Source organism: Pempheris klunzingeri, chromosome 10 (assembly GCF_042242105.1).
Source record: "Pempheris klunzingeri isolate RE-2024b chromosome 10, fPemKlu1.hap1, whole genome shotgun sequence".
NCBI lineage: Eukaryota > Metazoa > Chordata > Actinopteri > Acropomatiformes > Pempheridae > Pempheris > Pempheris klunzingeri.
The window spans coordinates 8,140,257-8,161,172 of NC_092021.1; the positions used below are offsets into that span (position 1 = coordinate 8,140,257).

Here is a 20,916-nt window from a genome sequence, read left to right on the forward strand (position 1 = left end):
GGATTTTCATTGAGATTTGCAGCCTCCACATGATTTGTGTTCTATCTAAGCAGTAATGCAAAGTAGCAATGTGTGGTACCAGCGATGTGTTCTCAGTAGACATGGCTAGAGAACGCTCCCTGCAACAATCGGCGCAGCAAAAGTCACGATGACTACATTGACGCAAGCAAGCGCTGAGTTGAAATGATTTCTATCCAATCTGCCCCGAATCTGAAGGCTAATAAAGCAAGCAGCAAATGGCCAGACTGTTTTAATCGGCCAATAGCATGAGCCCAGCAGTTCTTACATTTCCTTTTTTTTTTGGCCTGACTTTGTTCAACCTGATGTGAGAGCTTAAGAAACAGTCTTCTCAGGTGAATCAATGTGTACACTGGCTGTGTATTTTTGTAATACGGCAGCTTCAAACAACAGACACTGTAATCCCTGGATCCCTCTCCCATCTCACAAAGCTTCTTATCAAATCATTCTGTCGATTTTCTAATTCCAAGATAAAAGGCAGGATTTGTAAGTGCTAAACACCAGTGTACTGAAGTGAGATCGAACACGACTACCAGCTTATCACCCTATCAGCTCTCTGTGGCTACACCTGTACTTGACAAGTTTAAAATGCTCATGTTTAGTTAGTGTACTGTTACCATGGCCACCGTCCTAATTTAGCATGTTAGAATGCTAACATTTGATCATTTGCACTACAAATAGAGGACAGCTGAGGCTGATGGGAGTGTTATTTGTTTTGCAGGCACTTGCTCATTAAAAAAAATGTATTGGATAAATGGAAATTCTGACCATCAACAAGTCTTTAGGATTCATCCTCTGAGGTTAATAGTTCTCTCAAATGTCTTTTAGTGGCCATTAAAATGCATCCCCTGGTGACCATGAATGTCTCTACAAAATGAACCAAAAGGCTGTTTATCCTCCAAATAATAAAGTCATGGGTTTATTGTATTGCTGTAATTTCCTCTCTCCATAGCTGATGCATATTTCTCGATTTTTATACTTTTATACAAAACAGACTTACAAAAAAGGAATATCAAACAAACAATAATCACACCAACACATAAAAAACAGCAGCAACAACAGAAATATAGAACAGAACAATGACACCTTATACAACAGCACATAACAGAAGGGAGGGGGTATGCAGTACATTGCCTCATAATTAGTTATTCATTTAATTATCATAGTGCCCATAGGTTTTGAAATTAATTCACATAAGGCTGATTGGTATTAGCCTGTGTTAACTGAAAATATGCTATGCTGAAACACAGTCTTCATTCAGTCTCAGCTATAGCCTATCAGCCATTTGGTCCATACCAACAAGGTTAAAAGTTCATGCATGTTTCTCTCATGCAGCATTTAGTTTTTACTTTCCCCTTACATTACATCTCTATATTTGTACGTAAGAAACTTCTGAAATGATTTTTACATGATGAGTTTAAATAAAAACAACTTCTATGAACTCTATGGATTATTTTCAGTTTCTTCTAGGGCTGCAACCAAACAGCCAATGAATCTGCTGATTATTTTCTTAATGAACTGATAATAGTTTAGTCTTTAAAATATAAAGAGGCATCACGACTGATTGGGAGTAACCACTAATTGTTCTATTTTTTTTTTTGTTTTAAGTAAATAAAAAGATACACACAGTTTGTACTTCTAATACCAGAATATTAAATCAAGCTGGATCTTAAATATCTTGCGGCAAAAAAGCTAATAACTTTTTAGGATTGGGTATATGGCAAGATATTACAGCAGCAAAACGTATATATAGGTGAGATAGGACCATTAAACAGGCAGGTTTGGCTTTTAACAAACGTACTACAGAAGGGATAATTAAATACAGCAACTCCTTCAATACAAGTGCACTCCACTTTAATTATTCAGTCTTTTCTCATGATTTCATGAGCAGCCTCTTTATAGCCTACTTGCACGCTCCTGTTTGGTTTACAGGTGAAATATAATGTTCCCCCCCGGGGAGCAATCTATGTACTGTACAGTAGTATACCCTGAGCAATGTCCTGAACGTTCTCTTTACTAAAAGGAAGACATCACAATGGAATCTATTTGCCTCCAAACTGTTCAACAGGAAAACTCGATAGGTCGTGGCCCTTTTTTTTTTTTTTTGCTGCGTCTACAGTGGGAAGCTAATTAAAAAAGACAAGGCATGCAATATCACAAGGTACAAGGTAAAAGCAGGAGCGTGTCCGCTGTGCATGCTTCTCTCATCAGTGCACAGCTACATGCCTGCTCAAGACAGCTGTAAAGGTCATGTTATGTCTGCTGTTATGCTGCACTACTGATGTCAATAAAATCTGGAGAAGTCCACTCCACCATGATGCCAGCCACAATAGGACCCAACAGCACTCAGTTTGGGGATCCTGAAGAATAGGTACTCATTTTGATTCAGAGCTGTTCTGTATCATTAGTCACACGTGAAGGCTGAAACAGATATACCTGCTGAACAGTGACAGTTCCAGGAAGATGGATGTCCTCGCCAAGTTAACTGTTGGCTGTTTCGTTCTTTCATATTATTCTTTTCTTTTCTCTTTTACTTATTCATTTATGTATTTATTCATTTATTAGCCATGCTTTTATTCAACTATTGCTTGGAATTGCTTAAAACCTGACAATTGAATATACTTAATGCAGATAATTTTTGCAACCGCAAAATAGATAAATATGTAAAGCTGCAATAATCAACTCAGTTGACAGAATATTTAAGCACAATGTTTTAGTTTTCCATTTCCCGAAAACCCCAGCCTCGCAGCAGCAAGCTCTGATAAACCCACTGTACAGCACCTGCTCTGCACCAAACAGCCAGCAGAGAAAATTAGCAGCTTACTAGTGAACATAGTGTAACATGTAGCACCTGAAGAGAAACATTTCCCTTAGGTGCTGGTGAAGACCAAAAACAGAGCTAAAAGTATTAATATTGGAGTTACATTCATCAGCTGACCAGAAACTCCAAGTTCAGTGTCCGCTGAATGTGTAAATAAGTAAGAAACTTTATGAGGTGATATCCATGTACACAGCTGCTTTTCAAGCTTGTTACACTGCCCCCAAGTGGCAAAGCCAACAGACAGAATGCAGCTTTAAATTCATTATCCTACAAACTGCACTTTATTTTGAAAGATAATATATATATGTGAATATTATTTCATCACTTTATTTCTTTTTATTACTAAGAATCCACCATCATTTCTTCTACCATTTTCTGAAAAGCCTTTAAAAATCTTTCCCGTACAACCAAACAATGCCATGTGCACACATGGACATGCCTTTTTATTTGAATCCCTGTTGTGCCGTGATGATAACAGACTAACACTTATAGTTCTCAATGTGGTTATCATGTTATATATGTGCTAGCTTGTCGAAGTGCTGTGAGGCACTAATTCAGATAGTTATTCAGTTTTTTACTGTAAACTTTACTACAGCCCTGGGAAACATTTCAGCAGTGTCCCGGTCTGTCTTGGCATTCTTACATTTACTATAAGGAGCGATTAACAGAAAACCTCAATGTACTTGATTCACTTTGCATCGTAATCCAGCAGATACACTGAAGTCTTCTCTAATCCAATAGAATCCAGAACTTGGAGGCACATCAGATGCTCTGCGGGCTGTGCTTGCTGGCTGAATCCACACGTTTATATGGACCTCTAAATCCAAACAGTAATTGACAGAGTCCAACATCAGCATTAGCTTAGAGGATAACAGGTGTACTCAGAGTAACGTACACACTGTCTTAGTACGTTTAGCAAAGTCTTTCATTTTGTAGGTCATCTCAAAATGAACTTATAGCTCTAACATTAATTGGCTACACCTGAAAGCATCTGCAGGCAACAGCTGACGATACTGATGGTTAGCAGCTACAATGAGAGTTCTGAATGTGGGTGATACATATTGTTTCTGAGGTATTTGCACTGGGTAGGTCTGCGTTTTGAGTTACAAGGGAATGTGAAATAGTTCTCATTAAAATCCAGCATTTCCATATATTTACTTAAGAGATTCACAGATCAGAACATCCCCACGGTGTGAAAGAAAACCTTGGACAGATACAATAACTCTTTGTCGAGACAGGAGCGATAATAGGTGCCTACAGTGTTTTGGTCTCAGTGAAATGGGTTTACTACTCTGTCAAGGTGACACATCTTTAGAGAGCACTGCACCATTCAACTACTCTTCACATACCTTGATTGTTACCACTAACAACATTACTACACCGAATTATAGGTTTCATGTTAATCACACATTTCAGTTAAATAGTTTCAAACACTTGAGGACAATCAAGAGTCTCGTTCTGCAGGCCAACAGATTACATTGACATTGATTTATCCTTCCAAATGCATTCAAATCTGACACTTTTTTTTTTTTTACACTGTGTGTACTGACTTCATGCACACATGACACATGCTTACGCACAGCCTACATTCAGTTACACACACAGGCAAAAATACGAATCTATCGTCAGTGCATTTTAAACATTCCTGTCACTCAATGCTCATCTGGAAGTGAGTACTATATTGAGAAGCTGTATGTGGCATTTTATGAGTCACGCTGTACCACACCTACGCCAAGAGGAGCCAGGAGTGACATTTGCGATTCTGTTTGCACTACACTTACAGTTTGAAGCAATAATAATGTCGGAGAGATCAAATGGGGAGCAGCAAAAGTCACCGAAAATTATACGGCCCACAATATTTCACGCTCTTCTGTGTGAGATAGGATTCCATGTTTTGTTCACTGCAAACTTTATTTCTCTCTCTAAGTTTCTATTTGAGACTAAATGAACATGTCGGGCTCAGTTGAACTTCTGACCTATTACATCGGATTATTATTGTTATTATCATTAAATATGTCTATTGTGCATTGAGCATACTTTCCATATTGAGGATGGAAAGTGTAGAGGGGGAAACAGGGAGCAGTGAACACAGTTTTAGTGCACACTGGCAGTAAGCAGTGGCTCGGCTATGCAACCCACACCGAAAGTGCACGCAAGTGAAGGACATTTCCACTTTCATGCAAACTTATCAACACATTTGATACAACCTGTCCCCTGGAGATTAAGATTTCGAAAGTGAAGACATATTACTTGTGACAGATGTGGATGTTGCTAGCAGATACAGTGGATGGTACGTCAGTTTAAACACGCGTCTGTGGTGATAAGCTCCATGATATTCCCTGGTAAATGATAGATCTCCAGGATATGTGACGCATGTCAAAAAAATTTCAAAGATAAAGTAGCAGCTATTTAGGGTATCGTTCAGATGGTTCTGCGGATGGGTAGGATCAGGAGGAGTACAAATATATTATGAATGTTGTATATTAAGTATGTTTCAGCCTGTTCTGACTGACATGTTTACCCCTTTGGCGAATCTGTGTAAGAACCGATGGTAGACATGGTTAGTCATTTTAATGGTAGTTATTACAAGCATGCATTGCACCACAAGCACTTTGTGTATGATGTCTATGAAATGGCAACAGCTAGTTCTATTCCAATTCCCTCTCACAGTCTGCAGCAAATATTTCAGGACTGTACAGCAGAATCATAAACACAGTGAGCCCAGGACTGTGGGTGTTGGCTTTGCAATGCTGGGCATCACACCACTAGAGTTTCATAATCCTAACCGATTATGAAATGAGGTCACATCCTGAACATAAGAAGAATCTTCACAGATGTTTTCCTTTCTAATCTCAAACATGGACACACTACAAGATTTGAAAATAATGACAGGCTTCTATGTTAAGGTTTTTTCTACCTGAAGTAATTTTTTTTTACTTCTATTTATTCAAGGTTATCAAATAACAACAAAGACTTAAGTTAATTATCATTTTAAATCTTAAGGTAAGCAAAAACGTATCTCTGCCACAAACAATGAATTTAAAAAACAAAACACATTAACAAACAAACAAACAAAAAAAACTATAGTTCACTTAGAATTGGCCAATAACTTCATCTTATCAATTATTTCAATTCAATTTATGTTCAAGACGCCGTTTAAAACTTAAAGTTGATTCACTTTGTAATTATGGTATGCCACCACTGCCACCACTGCCTGAGCTCCCATAGTTCAAAGTAGTGCATGAATTAGTCCTGAGGATCTCACAGACAGGTGAAACATCAACATGGCAGCTTGTGCTAACAGCAGCTTGTGCTGGTAAAAGTGAGGAGTTTGTTCACAAAAGAGCATTTTCTCCTTAGTCAGTGAGGGCGTTTGTTTCTGTTCGACCTCGAGTAAACTCCTGTCTGCTTGCTAATACTGCAAATATTGAAAGAATATTCCTAATATTCTTTCGTTCAATGTCTATAATCACACAGCCCTATTAAGTATATTGTCTTATCTCCCATATTTGCAAAGAGCCCTTGAATAACATCAAGGAGCTCCGCTGAAAGCTGTGCACTGAGGCTCAAAATATTCCCAGCTGGACCAGAAAGCGAAACATTTTCTTCTTTTCCTTTTTCTTCTTTCTTTCCTTATCTTATGTCAGAAAAACATACATATAAATGATGGCAGGCTTATTTGTGCTGGCTCCTAATCACCTTGACACATTAAAATCGCCTCACAATGTTGTAATTTGTGAAAATCAGCCAATTAAGATAAGTTCCTAATTCAAGACAAAAAGAAAAAAAAGGAGGAAACCTTGAAGAAGGCTTCAAAAGGAGAGATCCCATTACCATTGCAGCAATAAAGACCTTTTAAGTAGTTTTCAAAACATTGTCTACAAGAAGGATCTTTGACTGTAATGCCGAACCTTCAACTAACATGGCAATTCCTTTCCTTTCCTTTAAGCTGAAACTATTTCCTGGCATTTTTAAAGTGTCTATCAAGACATTACACATGTCCAATAGGACTTAGTATGGCCTCAATATGTTTGTGAAGGATAAAACTGACAATCCAAGGGGAGCTATTTCTTGGCAGACAAAGGGCTTGTGCGTGTCTTCCCCAAGTCTTGTCATCACATTGACGTTGCCAGATGACGTTGACGTTGCCACTGTGCCTATGAGACCAATACCTTTGGTCACCTATCACATCTGGCAACTAAATACGTGCTACAGCCTCACACATTAAGCAGGGGGTATAGGAATAACCCTTATGTCTGCTAAAATGTTGCCGCTGACAAGCTCAGATTGTTACTTAAAGTGTCTGACAACATTATATAACCCCGATACCACAAGGATAGCTCTGTAAGATACCTGCTGTAAGATACTGTAGGATAGTTGCTAGTCTAGATGCTGTCACTTTGGTGTTTGAACACATTAACTCTTTAAATCACCAAAGTCACACAACAACACCAACAAACTAACCAGCTGAGGCAGCTGTAGACTAGCAGCCACTGTGTCCTGTAAATCAAAATTACTATTTTTGTCAATGGAGTCTGGTGGCTTTGAACCAAGTAATATAATGGCTGTTTCTGGTTAAAGAAGGATCTTACAGGTCTATCTCTACAGGGGCGCTTTCCATAATGTTGTCATTATAGAAGTTATCCTTTAACTTTGGTGTCAGCAGCTAACATGAGAGAGTGTCACTTTCCAGAAAAAAGAGCCTACTGAGGTGGGTACAAGACTCACGGTTGTGTCAGAGTAGTTTTCCTAGAACATGCTCTGATGGAGACGTCTGGTTCTGGACTACCTGGAGTTCCTTGGTAGAGGAAAAAGCTGACCAAGCACGGCTTATCTGGGGGGGTATGGCAGCTTGTCCTAAGTATTTGGATAAAGACCATCCTCTATAGACACGATGAAAGGATGCTTCTGCTGCATCCGGACAGCAACAAGTATGCCCACTGCCTTCTCAAAACCAACACTTGACACGATGTCTTCCTCAATATCTAAAGAAACTATACTGTCTGACTCTCCACGACTCTTAAAACAGAACGTGGTTTCAGGTTGTAAATAAAGTCACTTCTTAAAAAAGCTCTTCAGTCAGTCAGAATGGTGAAATACTGTGCATGTTAGCAGGTACCCATTACATTTGCAATTGCCTCAAGATTGCGGACATGTTTCTGGGGGAATAAAAATGCAGCTTTAACTGGTGTGACACTCTCATAAATCTTAAGGAAGGATTTCAATGGCCCATTTATGGCGCAAATCTACCTCAATAATTTACTCGCAATCTACACTCCTGTTTCTGCATGATAAGACATTCCCTAGCTCCAACATAAAATCTGGCCAAAGTCATTTATACAAGGCCATATTTTACTGTCACCGACTGCTTTACATGTACTGACTACATTGGAGAGCATGGCAACCTCTATTTTCAAACTATATATTAAAATACTTTTCAGGTCAAGTTTATATTCACTGACACTGAAAAAAGATACAAAAATGTGCACAAGAAGCAGACAAGGTACTCAATACAAGGCAAAAGGTCCACGGAAGCTCAGATAAGACATCCATGATAAAAGACCTCCTGCAACCAAACACAGTCTCCTTGTTAAATGATAAGTAAGGTGCCGCTACAGAGGCACACCACTCATGTCAAGTCAAAAAAAAAAAAAAACTTTGATCACATTTTCTATGAAACTGCCATTCTCAAGGCAAGAAAAACACCAAAGCCTCAACTTTACAGCATGTTGTGCTTGTTTTTTCTGCCTTTTTATCACTCTGTGTGCTGACCGGCCTCTGAAATAATGCCTCAAATAGAAGAAGACGCACTGTTCTCTGGACTTTGGACTTTCTAACTGGAAAAAAAAACAAAAAGCATGTCCCCGAAAACTGTGTCGCACAGAGAAGAGAAGTAAAAGGGTCTGCGATGATGTTTTCCTTTTCATCACTTATTTACTAATCTAATCATCGATCTCTGGTGCAGACAAGGCCAGAATATCAATGTTAAACAAAGATGCAGACTTAGAATTGACATATTACTGTATAATACCCACGAAGTACACAGGCACAATCATGCAAGTGTGCGTATGTTTTAACATAACTATTGTCCAGGTGGATCAAATTCTACATCTCCCCAGCTTCTCTTTGCCCATATGATAAATTCTAGAGCAGTGGTTCCCAAAGGTGGTGTCATGGCACAAGGTGACATCTTCTTTCACTACCTAACTACTGCACTATATTACATTTTCAAATACATCAGAGCGAAAGAAATTAGCAACTGAAAATCAACAAACTAAATATGCATTCAACTAAAACCGGTGACAACTGCTAATGATTGCTGGTTGTCATGGTAACACCACGTGTGTTTTCCAGCTGCACAGCAGTCAGAAATAGAGTCCATCAGAGCAAGCGGTGATAAGATTTGTCATTGTAAACAGAGCTCAGAGAAGAGGTGATAGGTGTCAGCCCTGAGGAAGGGAAGCTAGCCGTCCAACACACACCGCCTTACCTGCAGGGAAAAGCTACCCAACACAGTAATGATGCTGTGTAAGCTCCACAGACAAAACACCTCTGTAGCAAACACCTTTTTCGATTTAGACGTTATTTGTCTTAATATTAACGTCAGTTTATACGTCATATGTGACATATGAAAACAGAACAGCCATGAAGGGGTTTCATGGCTTAACAGCATAACAACATACAGTCGTCGGCCTGTGGTATGGACAAAGGAACAAAAGTGTCCACGCTGGGCGCTGACATGTACCAGTGCCGCATGAATCTGAATGACGGTCTTAAAAGCAGAGAGAAGAAATATCACTGCCAAGCAGAAATACATTTTCTGAGAAGATAACAGGATGGCATCACTCCTGTCTTCGTAGTATCACAAAGCAAAAAGACCCTGACAAGGAGATACACAGATGAAAACGGTGTCAGAGCTGCGTGTCTGAGTGCTACCATATGCCACTATCTGTCTTTTTGTTCCCATAATCCCACAGGCAATCTCTGATAACAACAATAAGCAGATCCATGTGAACCGGGAGGATCTCGGCTGAGGGGGGATTTGAAGTAGGGGGTATAAGTAAATGAAGATAATGATATATAATGAAAACTTCAGACAGCTGTGGAGTGATGGAGCCTTACTGTTACTGTGGGCTGTTGATGTTCAGGTTTCTTTGTTGTGCCTCACTCATCTAAAGGCTGATGGGAGCTCATTAGTGCTGCATCTTCTGTAGGCAGGAAGAGACAAGGAAAACACTTAAGAATCACGCTTTTATAGACGAACGCGCACTGCTGCGAGTCTGCTCTCTGTTGTGATTGCATTAAGCAATTAAACGCAATGTTTACACTTATTTCTCAGTCCAAAAGCTGCGTATGAAATTCGTTTAGCAGGAGGAAATTATTTCTGGATTGAAAGAAATAAACACACGTTTCAATTTGAACAGGCGCTGTAATGGACACACAATGAGAATGCTTGTTTCTGGTTTTCTTTGTTCTCACTGTCAAAGTGATACAGAGAATGTTCTACTGAACTATGTCGACCTCAGAATGACAAGTGGAAGAAGGCTGAGCCTAAAATTACAAAGCAACACACCTCCCCTGTCCATCCTGTCAACATAAAGAGAACACAGGAGCAAAGATCGCACAGCACAGAGAGAGTATGGATGAACACCGGACACACACACACACACACACACACGACAGGTTTACATAAAAAATAATGAATCAAATATATAATCAAAGAATGTATTCAACCATAGCACGTGCTTGATGACTGAGGTGCTGACTCACATGAAAAATGTTTTTATTCAAACACCATAAGTTGTGCCTTCTGTCCAATACTATAAAGCATTTTTATTCAGATAAGCTATTACATTTATAGCCCAGTGTCAGCTTAAGAGATTTGTGAGCTGTCAATGTTTATTAATAGTTCAAAGAAAGCAAACAAACACATTTATCAATCATTCTCGGAAATGCAATGTTGGGGAAAAAAAAAATAAAAATCAATAAAATGCTTCTCTAGAAATCAAAGCCCACAGGACAGCCGGTCCCACTCACTAGAATGCCATGCTTCTACTGTCTTTATCAGACCTCGACTGACCAGACTTCCTTCCCATGTGACTCTTGGTCTCACATTTAAGAACCGCTCCTAAAGCATCACTGTGTTTTAGCCTTATTAGAGTGATAGCTGAGAAAGCACCAGTTCAAATTAGTGCTTTACGGAGGGACGCGCTGCTTTCGAGATTAAAGTGGTTGCGCTGACTTGATAAATGAGGGCCGAGTTTTTCTATTATGTGTTCCCCTGCATAGATATCATGAAAGCGCCTGAGGAATTTGTGGGAAATGACATTCAGAGATAGCCGTAAAGGGCAAAGAGTGTGTGTGTGTAAATATGAGCTAAGTGAGTGCTGTGTTCAATTTGATTTTGTTACATTCTGCTAAGATCTGCCATGAACACACACTGGAGCCAACACACACGATTATAGGCTCAGATGTCACAGAGATTTTTGAGTTCATAATATTTATTGCTTTGTCCCGTGACTTCATGGTGTCAGCACTATCAAAATAGTCGAATAGAAATGTGGCAAAAATTCTATTTGGTGTATTTCTTCGATCAGCAGTAAAAAGAAGCAGTTGTCCAGCAGCTGTAGAGAAAAGGCAAAGTGGAAGCTGTAAGAAATGACGGTGAATTTGTTGAGTAACTTAATTCAAATCTAAAAGTCTGAACCTACTTTTTATCGTTCCTTTAGAATAAATATCCCCTAAAACTAAAACCCTTCCCCTTCCCTTTTTGATGTCATTTCTATCTCGGCGAAAACAACGCTGACGTGATAAAATTTCTCCTATCTCCAGGAAAGGAATAATGCGGAATGGATTTTGTTCAGCATTTCTCTCCCTGTTAGACATGTTCAATTTTGTGCCTTTTGGCATCGCACAGTTTACATTATATTGAATAATGCATGAGAACAGATAAACAATCCACTGTCAGTTTAATCTCTGCTAAAGCAATGAGTTTAGGTTCCACAGATGTGGTTTTACATGATAGATAGCTGAATCTTAACAAGAAAACAGGTGTTGGTGCGTTCATTGAGAAACAAAACGTTAATGGACGTTAAGTTGTTAACAATTCCATTATTTGGAAGTTAACAGTCAGACAATCAACCCTGCTGTAAAAGGCTTCTGTTATTGCTGTCCGTGTCCCTCTAGTAAGTACATGTTGGAAAAACATGTGAAAGAAAATGGCAGAGGATCACAGCACCATTCAGCTAAAATTAATTCATCCTGCTCCTCCTCATTAGTGGAAGCCAATCACCCCCCAAAAAAGTCATAATTAAGATACACTGGCAATGAGAGGCTTGAAGTCCCGAGGACGGGGTGGGCTACTTGTTATGAAGGAGGGAGGTCTACTGGAGTAATCCTCTTAGGCAAGTTTTGACAGCTCAGCAGAGAGTTGATTTCTAAACAAACTCAAACAAACACGCCGTGACATAGTATTCCAAGTCAGATTTGTTTGTATGGTCCTGTATGACGGAAAAGGATTTGCAGGCCCAAAACATGAACCCAGCTCAAGGTCCCCAAAACAACAAAGAGCTCCCAAAAAGCACAGACTCCTTAGAAGCCTAGGGCAACAGGAGTAACTAAAAAAAGATACTTGTAACAGAAAACTGGATTATAATCCAACAAGAGGATTATAATAGGTCTAATACTAAAGTAGTAAATCCAATATAGGACATCTAATAAAGTATGTCCAAAAATAATGTCCAGTGGAGGGAATGATGAAAGCTCAATCATACACTGAAATCGGTCTTTCACATTGCTCCAGGTCCAGTTAGGGGAGGGGGGTGGAGAGAAATTAACGGCTGAGGTCATGGTGGCCAGCACCTTCCATCAAACGCTCCCTTATAATAACCCTCATTAAAAAATAAAGTTCCCCAAAGAACCTTTGTCTTTACTCTGGGCTCTGAAGCACGACTTTCCTGATAACAAAACACCATAATGTGGGCAGTAGCACAGATCCAGTGTGAAGCATGCTGGAAGTGGTAGATAAGAGACAGGGGGACATACAGATAGCACCATACTGGCTCAAACCCATCTTACTTCCTGAGGGGCAGCACTCTGCCTGCATCGAGCACGTCAGGTTTAGTGCGCGGAAGGTACAAGCCGGCAAGTTTATCTTAAAACCTGCACAGAGAAACAACAGTGAAAATGCACCAGCTCTGACAGTATGGGTTGCTCCAAGTAACATGCAGAGACTTTGATACTCCCAGGCTTTCTTCATAGTCCATCCTTCATGGTACATTAGTGCACTTATACAGCATTAAGTGACAAGATTATGTATGTGCGCTTTAAATAACACCATCTGTATCTGTAAGGAATATCAAGAGCAGCTCTTGAGGAATCTGGCCCTGGAGATTTCAACCTAATGATCCTTTTCATTTTAAAACTTTGACAACTAGATCTCAGTTAATCCTGGTAGTTTTTTTTTAATTGGGTCATCATTCATGTTGGTTATGACAGCATTTTATTCACTTGCTTTATGGCTGACACTCAATGGATGCAGCGATTCTACTGGATGCACTTTTACAAGTCCTGTAGAAGAAGCCATGGAATCCATCAGACTCTTAAACCTGACCCTTTATTTAGATTAAAAGGCCAAACAGACAAACAACTAAAGAGTGCATTAGGTGAAAGGTCTTTTCAATTAATTTAATTCTATTTTATTTATTCTTCCAACCACAGGGTCCATTTAGCAGCTTTCCTGAAGACTTTGAACACTGACGACACGGAAAAGACCTTCAAGTGTTCCAAAAATGATGGAATCAGAAATGGAAATCTCCCTGGGCTGAAGAAGATCATAAGTTATGATTGAAAGCTTAAGAAGAGCTACTGAATGGACCTCGTGGTGACATTGCCGTTTCAGCTGCTGTTTCCAAGACTTTTTATTCATTAGAATATTGGCTTTGATATGGACAAGAAGTGCATGGAAAATATGGAAATGTGAACATCTACGTCCATCTGCACGATAACATCTGCATATAATATACACCACTCCATAAAAGTAAACTAATACTTTGTAAACATGCATCCATTTGCCCAGATGTTCACTTGGCAGTTTTTACCAAGTTATTTTAGTTGACATTTATTATTTGTCCACTTCCCCAGACCTTGGCAACGCAGTTCTTGAATAAAATGTTGCCAGAGAGATTGAAAAAAAACTTCAAAAATGAGATTACCGGGAGGTAAAAGGCTGAATTTTCATCACCTGAGAGGCAGGCGAATGTCAGTGTATAAGCACTGGGGAGGAGAAAATTGAGTTGGACGTTTAATGAACAAAATCAGGTCTGAATAAGTTTACTGAAAAGCTGAGGAATGTGTAAGAGGTGCTAACACTATTTGTGCTCACGTCATATACTGAAATCCAGAAGACCAGAAATACTGCCAGCAATAAACACACACACACACACACACACACACACACACACACACACACATTTTCTGATGCACAGAATTTTGATGCGTTTCCTTTGGTCCGCTTTAGAAGAAAAGGGAACTCGCGGCGGCCGTAAAGCACAACCTGACCCAGTTTAAACACTAACTGATATTCCATGTCAACTTCAGTCAAGCAAGGTTGAAGTGTAATTCCATGCGAGCTGAGCAGAATTAATAAGGGTCTCCACCAGTGAGCACACAGCAACAAGCAAATGCAACAAGGGCATTTGTATTATTGATAAAACATTACCAGCACGTCTCCACCGTTCGGAATAAATACAGAAGCACTCTGGACTAACCATGTACAAAGAAACATTTTTTACTTCAAAGTGTGTAAGTGAATTCCACTGTTTTCTCGCGTGGGTTGAAGCTTTCCACAGACAACCAACAATCCCCAGCTGAGCATTTCACTCAAAGCTGGGGAGAGATTTTCTCCCCGCCTGTGTTGACACTTAATTCAAAACAGCTACCTGAGCAAGTCAGACCAGACAGACACTGGTTTTCAGCTACAGCTGTTCTGGTGTAAAGGCATTCAGACTGTATTCTAAATTGAGCTAACACCAATCTTTTTTGGTAAATGTTTTAGCAGGCATGTGTTGCAAGTGAATGTCTGCCTGAAGACTGATAAAGAATAGTTTCTTTGCCAAAGTGACCCTCACTGCTTAAGTTTAATTTGAGATGTAGTCTACCCATCAACAGATAGTTAAACTACATTCTTATCTGCAGCAGTAGGGGGGGGCAATCATAAAATGATGTTATCAAGCTCATGCAGAAATGTCAGTGCTGTTTTTCAATTATTACTGACTTAATTAAGCACTTGGATAATGAATGAAGATAATGCTGGTGACACTGCTTTTGCTTTGCCACAGAAATTATTATAGACCTTTATCATCCCTCCCTAAAAGTCTGAACAGGAAACAGAGTTCACAGGTCTGTGGAACTCTCATCAGCTCATTTTCATGTTCTTTTTCATTGTTGTTTATCAGCTTTATGGAAAATTAAGATAGGAAAGTCATTTTGTCTTCTTTCTACCTTTGGATTACTGGACTGTATTATTATTACTAAGGTATTTTCAATGGTGACACACAGGGAGAACATGAGTCACACTTGCTTTTGACTGACCAGTGAGGCAATTTATGTCACTCCTAGTCATGTCTTGCTTTCACACAAACACAAAACCATGCCTAAACCCATGCCCATGAACATCTGTCATTTGCTGGATTGTTGGTTGTCTGATTGTTTGTCTGCTCAGCTGCTCTGATTTATAGTTTTAGTTGTATCTATGTTTTTACCACTAAACAAGAATGGCCCGTGAGTGATATCTCATCTAGTCAAGCCTGAGCTTTTATCCTTTTATCATAAATTACTTCCTCAAGCCACAGACATACAGTATCTCAACGCCTGGCTAGCTGCTCAGCAGCCTCCCTGTTGCACTGTTCTTTTTTTTTTTCCTGAAAAACAACTTTTTCTAAGGAATTTATGGGCAGAAGTAGAGAAGTGAAAAACATCTCTTCCCTTCAACGATCCAAGAGGTTGGAAATAGTTATCGAAAATCTTTTCCAGCCTTACAAATCATCAGAATCAATGGAATAACTTACTCTTGGCCTGTTTTCTTGGATATGGTTTAAACTTTGAATCACAGTCCACATCTCCAATGTTTTCAACTATTCAAATAAGTCCTTCATATTTAACGCCAAGATACATCATAAGACACAGACATCTTCTGATGTGATGTCCCTATTGGCAGGAGAAAACCATGTATCACTAAACAATGCTTTGGTTAAGGTTTAGTTAGGTTTAGTCACAAAAATGTCATAGTTAGGTTTTGGTTATTAGGACTAGTTGGCTGAGAAATGGCTAATGATGCAGGACTTGAATCACCCTGAAGGGGTTCACTTGGATTAATAACCGAATGACCACAGCTTTGTACTTAACAAATCAACAATTTGACATGAAATGTGATTTTTTGATTGGAAAATGAGTTTATTGCTCCTCTTCATCATGGTGAAACACGATGAGGAGGGATGCTCCACAATAAACAAGTGGTAAAGGTTAATGGGACACGCATAAAAACTTCCTGTGTTCAAGTCCAGTGGTTTGTTCAGTCGTCCATCCGTCCATCCTGACCTCCTCCCTACCTGGACCTTGGTGCTCTCTAACAAAGTACTGCTCCCATCCTAATTACCACAGTCAATACAGGTCTTTGTCACTTGCTTGGCCACTTGCTGAAACTACTGAATATTTTACATCGTAGGACGTGAAACTTGGCCTCAGATCAATGCATCGGCTGCCAGGTAATTTTAGAATTGATTCCAAAATTGGACTTTCCAAAAAGCCCTTCATGGCCTTGCACCACAGTAACTATGATAAACTTCTAAGAAATGAGTAAGACAAGATGGTGCAGGATTTGGGGTGTTCAGAGGGTTACATCAGTGAAGCTGCTTTTAGCTTTATGATCCTTGTTGTTGGTTAACTCAGCAAGATGGGAAGCACCCACATTCATTAAAAGTGTATTAGACGTGCTCCATTGTTAATATAGTTCAAAAGCAAAACTGAACTTCAAACTTTCTTTTCCTCCTACACATTTACACACTTTGTTTTGTGGCAGATGCATCTTTTTTTTTTAATTTGATTGTTTTAATTACCTAAAAAAGCACATTGTACAACAAATTGTGCTATGTAAGTAAAGTTTTACCTGCTTTTGGTCACATGTTAACTCACTGACAGCAGTCTGTGAGTTAACACATTTTCTACAAAATGGACTGAAAAGTGGTGCACTGCTGCTGTTAGACTCTGGCTATCTTCAAGTCTAAATCTCTCTATTTCCCCACATGTCTCCTGAGGCCCAGTTGCCAGTCCACCCTACCACTCTACCCTGGTCATCCCTGCTTACCGACTGTGGAGCAGCTAGCATCATAAAAATCTTCTCATCTCCACTAAGAACCTTCCTTTGCAGTGCTCTTCAGCTCCCAGCATTACATATGTGTATTTATACTTGTTTCAGTAACAGTTGGCTGAAATATTGTTTCATTGAAATGGAAAAAAAGCATTATAAAGACCAGAGAAACAACGAGAGCAAAGCATCTTGACGAGCACGGGAGCATTATCCCAATATTCCAATAACAGTTAGCGAAGAAGATTAAGACAGGTCTACTAATGGCAGCTGCCGTCTGGGAATCACTTAAAGTTGTAATCATATACGATTTCCCTTCCACTCAATTCAGTGCTATAAACTTGTCAGAATAGTGGGAGGTACGTTTTAGTGAGTTGAATCAGCACAGTGTCACAGAGAGGGTAAGCTGCATTTTTAACAACCCCTCGCATTATTCAGGGGTTCGCTCAGACTACCTGCATTTAAAACTTACTGGATCGTCTCGAGGTTAAACTGTCTTTTACTCAGAGTATTCTGTAACTATTTTCAGAAAGTGACCTTTTCAATCTGCTGACCTTTGTACGCATCCCAGCAGCTGTGATGTGTTGACGGCTGACTTCAGATTTGATCCTGAATTTGACAGGAACGTGCTGGACGATAGGTCTAAGCCATTGTAATGGGCTATCATCTGTTTTCATTACCTTTACTGTCAGCGATGAGGGAAAGAGCAGGATAGTGACAGTGGGAAACTACACTGGGCAACTCTAATACTGTGAAACACAGATGCAACTCTGGTGTTTGGAAAGACAATGTGGGACAATGGAAGATTTTATGATGGATTACAGTGCTCCTCCTGACAACAGTTTATGATGGCGTTGCAAATACAAAATATATTGTATGCTAAATTATTTACAAATATAAAAAGATTCTGAAATCATATTAATGGCCTCCATTATGTCCAGCGTTCAAACTTGGTAAGTGATGGTACTTGGACAGTGATGGTACTTTGACTTTGATTAGATGTGACATCTTGCTGTACATTCAGGTGTTTTGAAATGGCTTTGCTACAAATAAAAGCCTGTCCAAAGGATATTACTGAACATGCTTACATTATTCAAATTATGCGATTGAGACGTTCATATTATCAGTTTAAGTATTTTTGTGCCCAGTCGTACATTGAAGAATCGTGGGCTGATCTTTTCCCGAGTAGATTCTGCTCACATAGGGAAAGACAGACCTCATGCCAACTTTAAAGTTCAATGCATGTATGGGCCAGTGGCCAAAACAATCTGCCAAGGGGCTATCCTTCTCTGTCAGAGTACAGAGTAGCTGTGACAGGAAATAGCCTTGGGGGGTAACTAAGCAAGCGAAACACATCTTCAGACTTCTTCCAGCTCATCTTGATTTAGCAGTTCAACTCAGAGGTCAGGATTCTTCAGTTCTAACGCAGAGTGCAGACCCCCGTTGGGGCTGAGTAAGAGCATCTGAACTGAGTGAAAAATTGGAAAAATTAAGCTCCCACTTGAACACAAGTTGTTGCATCTTGCACATATATTCTATCTCATCCACACAAGTAGAAAGCATATTGTAGGCGGGCCAGCTACACATTTATACATAATTCTGACACTATACACATTTATCACAATCCAGACAATTTTCTCAAGTCTGTAAAAAAACAGCTGCGTGACATGAACTGAACACTGAAAATGTCTACATATATTTTGTGTCCTCGCTCAAAATGGAACCTCCCTGCAGGGATTTTCAGGTGAACAGCTATTTAAATGTGCTTATCAATCAATGTCATTGCAGAGCACATGAGAGCAAAGGCAGCAATATATTGCTGTTTTTGCACACGATTTCATTGTATAATGAAAGACATCATTTGAAATACATTCCCCTAACTTCTCCCATATAGGAGGTCCGTATTTCATGAGCCGAGACGCTTAAAATCAGCATGACTTGTTATTGTTACATTGGAGGTGGGCATGTGGTAGATGATACAAATGGCTGAATGTGTTAATGAGAAAATGTACTTTAAACTATCCTCTCTTTGAAAATGTTTGTTAGTTTGCTTAAAAAAGGGACTTATTACAATAAATAACAGTGTCAAGACAATGCCCTTCACTGCCTTGTAAACCTGGTTACCATCAGACTCGGTAAGCTCAAGGTTTGTCAGCTTATGGCTGCTGACGAAAGAGAAGACAATGTAACTGTTGCCACAGTTCACAGGCTGGATCCTCCACATTTCTACACTAAATATGCCACAACTGGGCTTAACCCTAACCTAAGGCTTCAGGGGACGTGATATTCATTTGTCTGAATGTGAGAGACATAATAACTGTATACTTCAAACCCTCAATATCCTATAATCCATTTGTGGGCAAGGCAAGTTAATCATGTTGAGCAAACCTCTTTTCAAAGGGAGAGCCTTCACATACTCAGTTTCTCCCAACAACACAAAGCAAAAGGGTGGGAAAAGAGAAGAAAATCGTTGGCATGTTACTCTGGTTCTGGCCTGAATGTTTATGAGGCATCTTCGCTATGAGTCAATAGATGTCAACGGCTCATAGGATTAGTGAATAAATAAATTAGTCACCTGACAGAAAATTGTCATTGATAAATTGTTCATGTTTCTAGTAAAAATGTTAAATATTCCAGTTTCTTAATCGTGAGGATGTGCTTGCTTTTGTTGTCTTACAGTATGTGATAGTAAATATCTTAAACAGTTTGGATTCTTGGTTGGACACAACAAGAGGAATTTCAGTATCTAATCTCGGGTTTAGGAAGTTGTGTTGTGAAACTGCATTTTGCACAGCTTTCTGACATTTTATAGAACAAACAATTGATTTCTAATTGTTTTCTTGATTCATTAAGATTAACTGATAATGAAAGCGTGTGTACCTGAGCAAGCGCGCTGTCGGCACGACATCCAATCAAATTAGATCCACGTTGTTTTGATCCGACAGCATTCAACCAATCAAATTACAGGACAACCAATGAAGCGGATAAAGCAGCGCGCCAGTTGGCAAAAATGATACCAAAGATAGTTTTGTTTGGGTATAAAAACTACAAGGTGGTCAACAAAAACGAATCACAGTATGTAAAACATGCAGGTCGAAGATTACGGACGGAGACGCAACAACTTCCAACTTTGTTCGACATTTGAAGCTGCACAAAGAACGGTAAGTTAAGCTAACACTAGCTTATAGGGCTAAGAAAAGGTTAAGGCTAGATTTAAGTTAAGTAAAGTAAAAGGGCCTGTCTAGTTGAAGGTGAAAACTGTTTTGCAATATGATGTGAGATCAATACAATACAGGACAGAAACTGCTGTGCAACTAGTTATAGTGCAGTATGCTATGGAAATACAATGTCAGCACTTTTTGTACAAATTACATTTGCATTTGTTTCTTTCAAATGTGTTTGAACAATGTTCTTGCTAAAAAAGGCTTGAATAAATACAGATGTTGTAGCATACATGATCTGTGTAAATATTATTTCTCTGTTGTTAAAAGGACTCGAAAGGACTTGAAACTCAAATGGTAGGACTTGGGACTTGACTCGGGACTTGCCTGTCTTGACTCAGGACTTGACTTGGGACTCGAGGGCAAAGACTTGAGACTTACTTGTGACTTGCAAAACATTGACATGGTCCCACCTCTGGCTGCAGCTGTACATTTTGTCATATTTGGTTTGCATGATCTAAGACTAAGAACACAAATCCAGTTGCCGTGGACCT

General features: G+C 39.4%; 1 protein-coding gene across 2 annotated transcripts in view; it reads right to left on the reverse strand.

Annotated features, from left to right (window-relative positions):
* gulp1a (GULP PTB domain containing engulfment adaptor 1a) overlaps positions 1–20,916 on the reverse strand; it is a 68,968-nt gene that overhangs the window by 30,582 nt on the left and 17,470 nt on the right. Inside the window, exon 2 of one of the 2 annotated variants that reach the window (XM_070837677.1) lies at positions 9,962–10,047. The exons of the other annotated variant lie outside the window; for it this stretch is intronic. The gene's annotated coding sequence lies outside the window, so the exon portion shown is untranslated. The remainder of the gene's footprint in view (positions 1–9,961; positions 10,048–20,916) is intronic. 2 annotated transcript variants of the gene reach the window in all.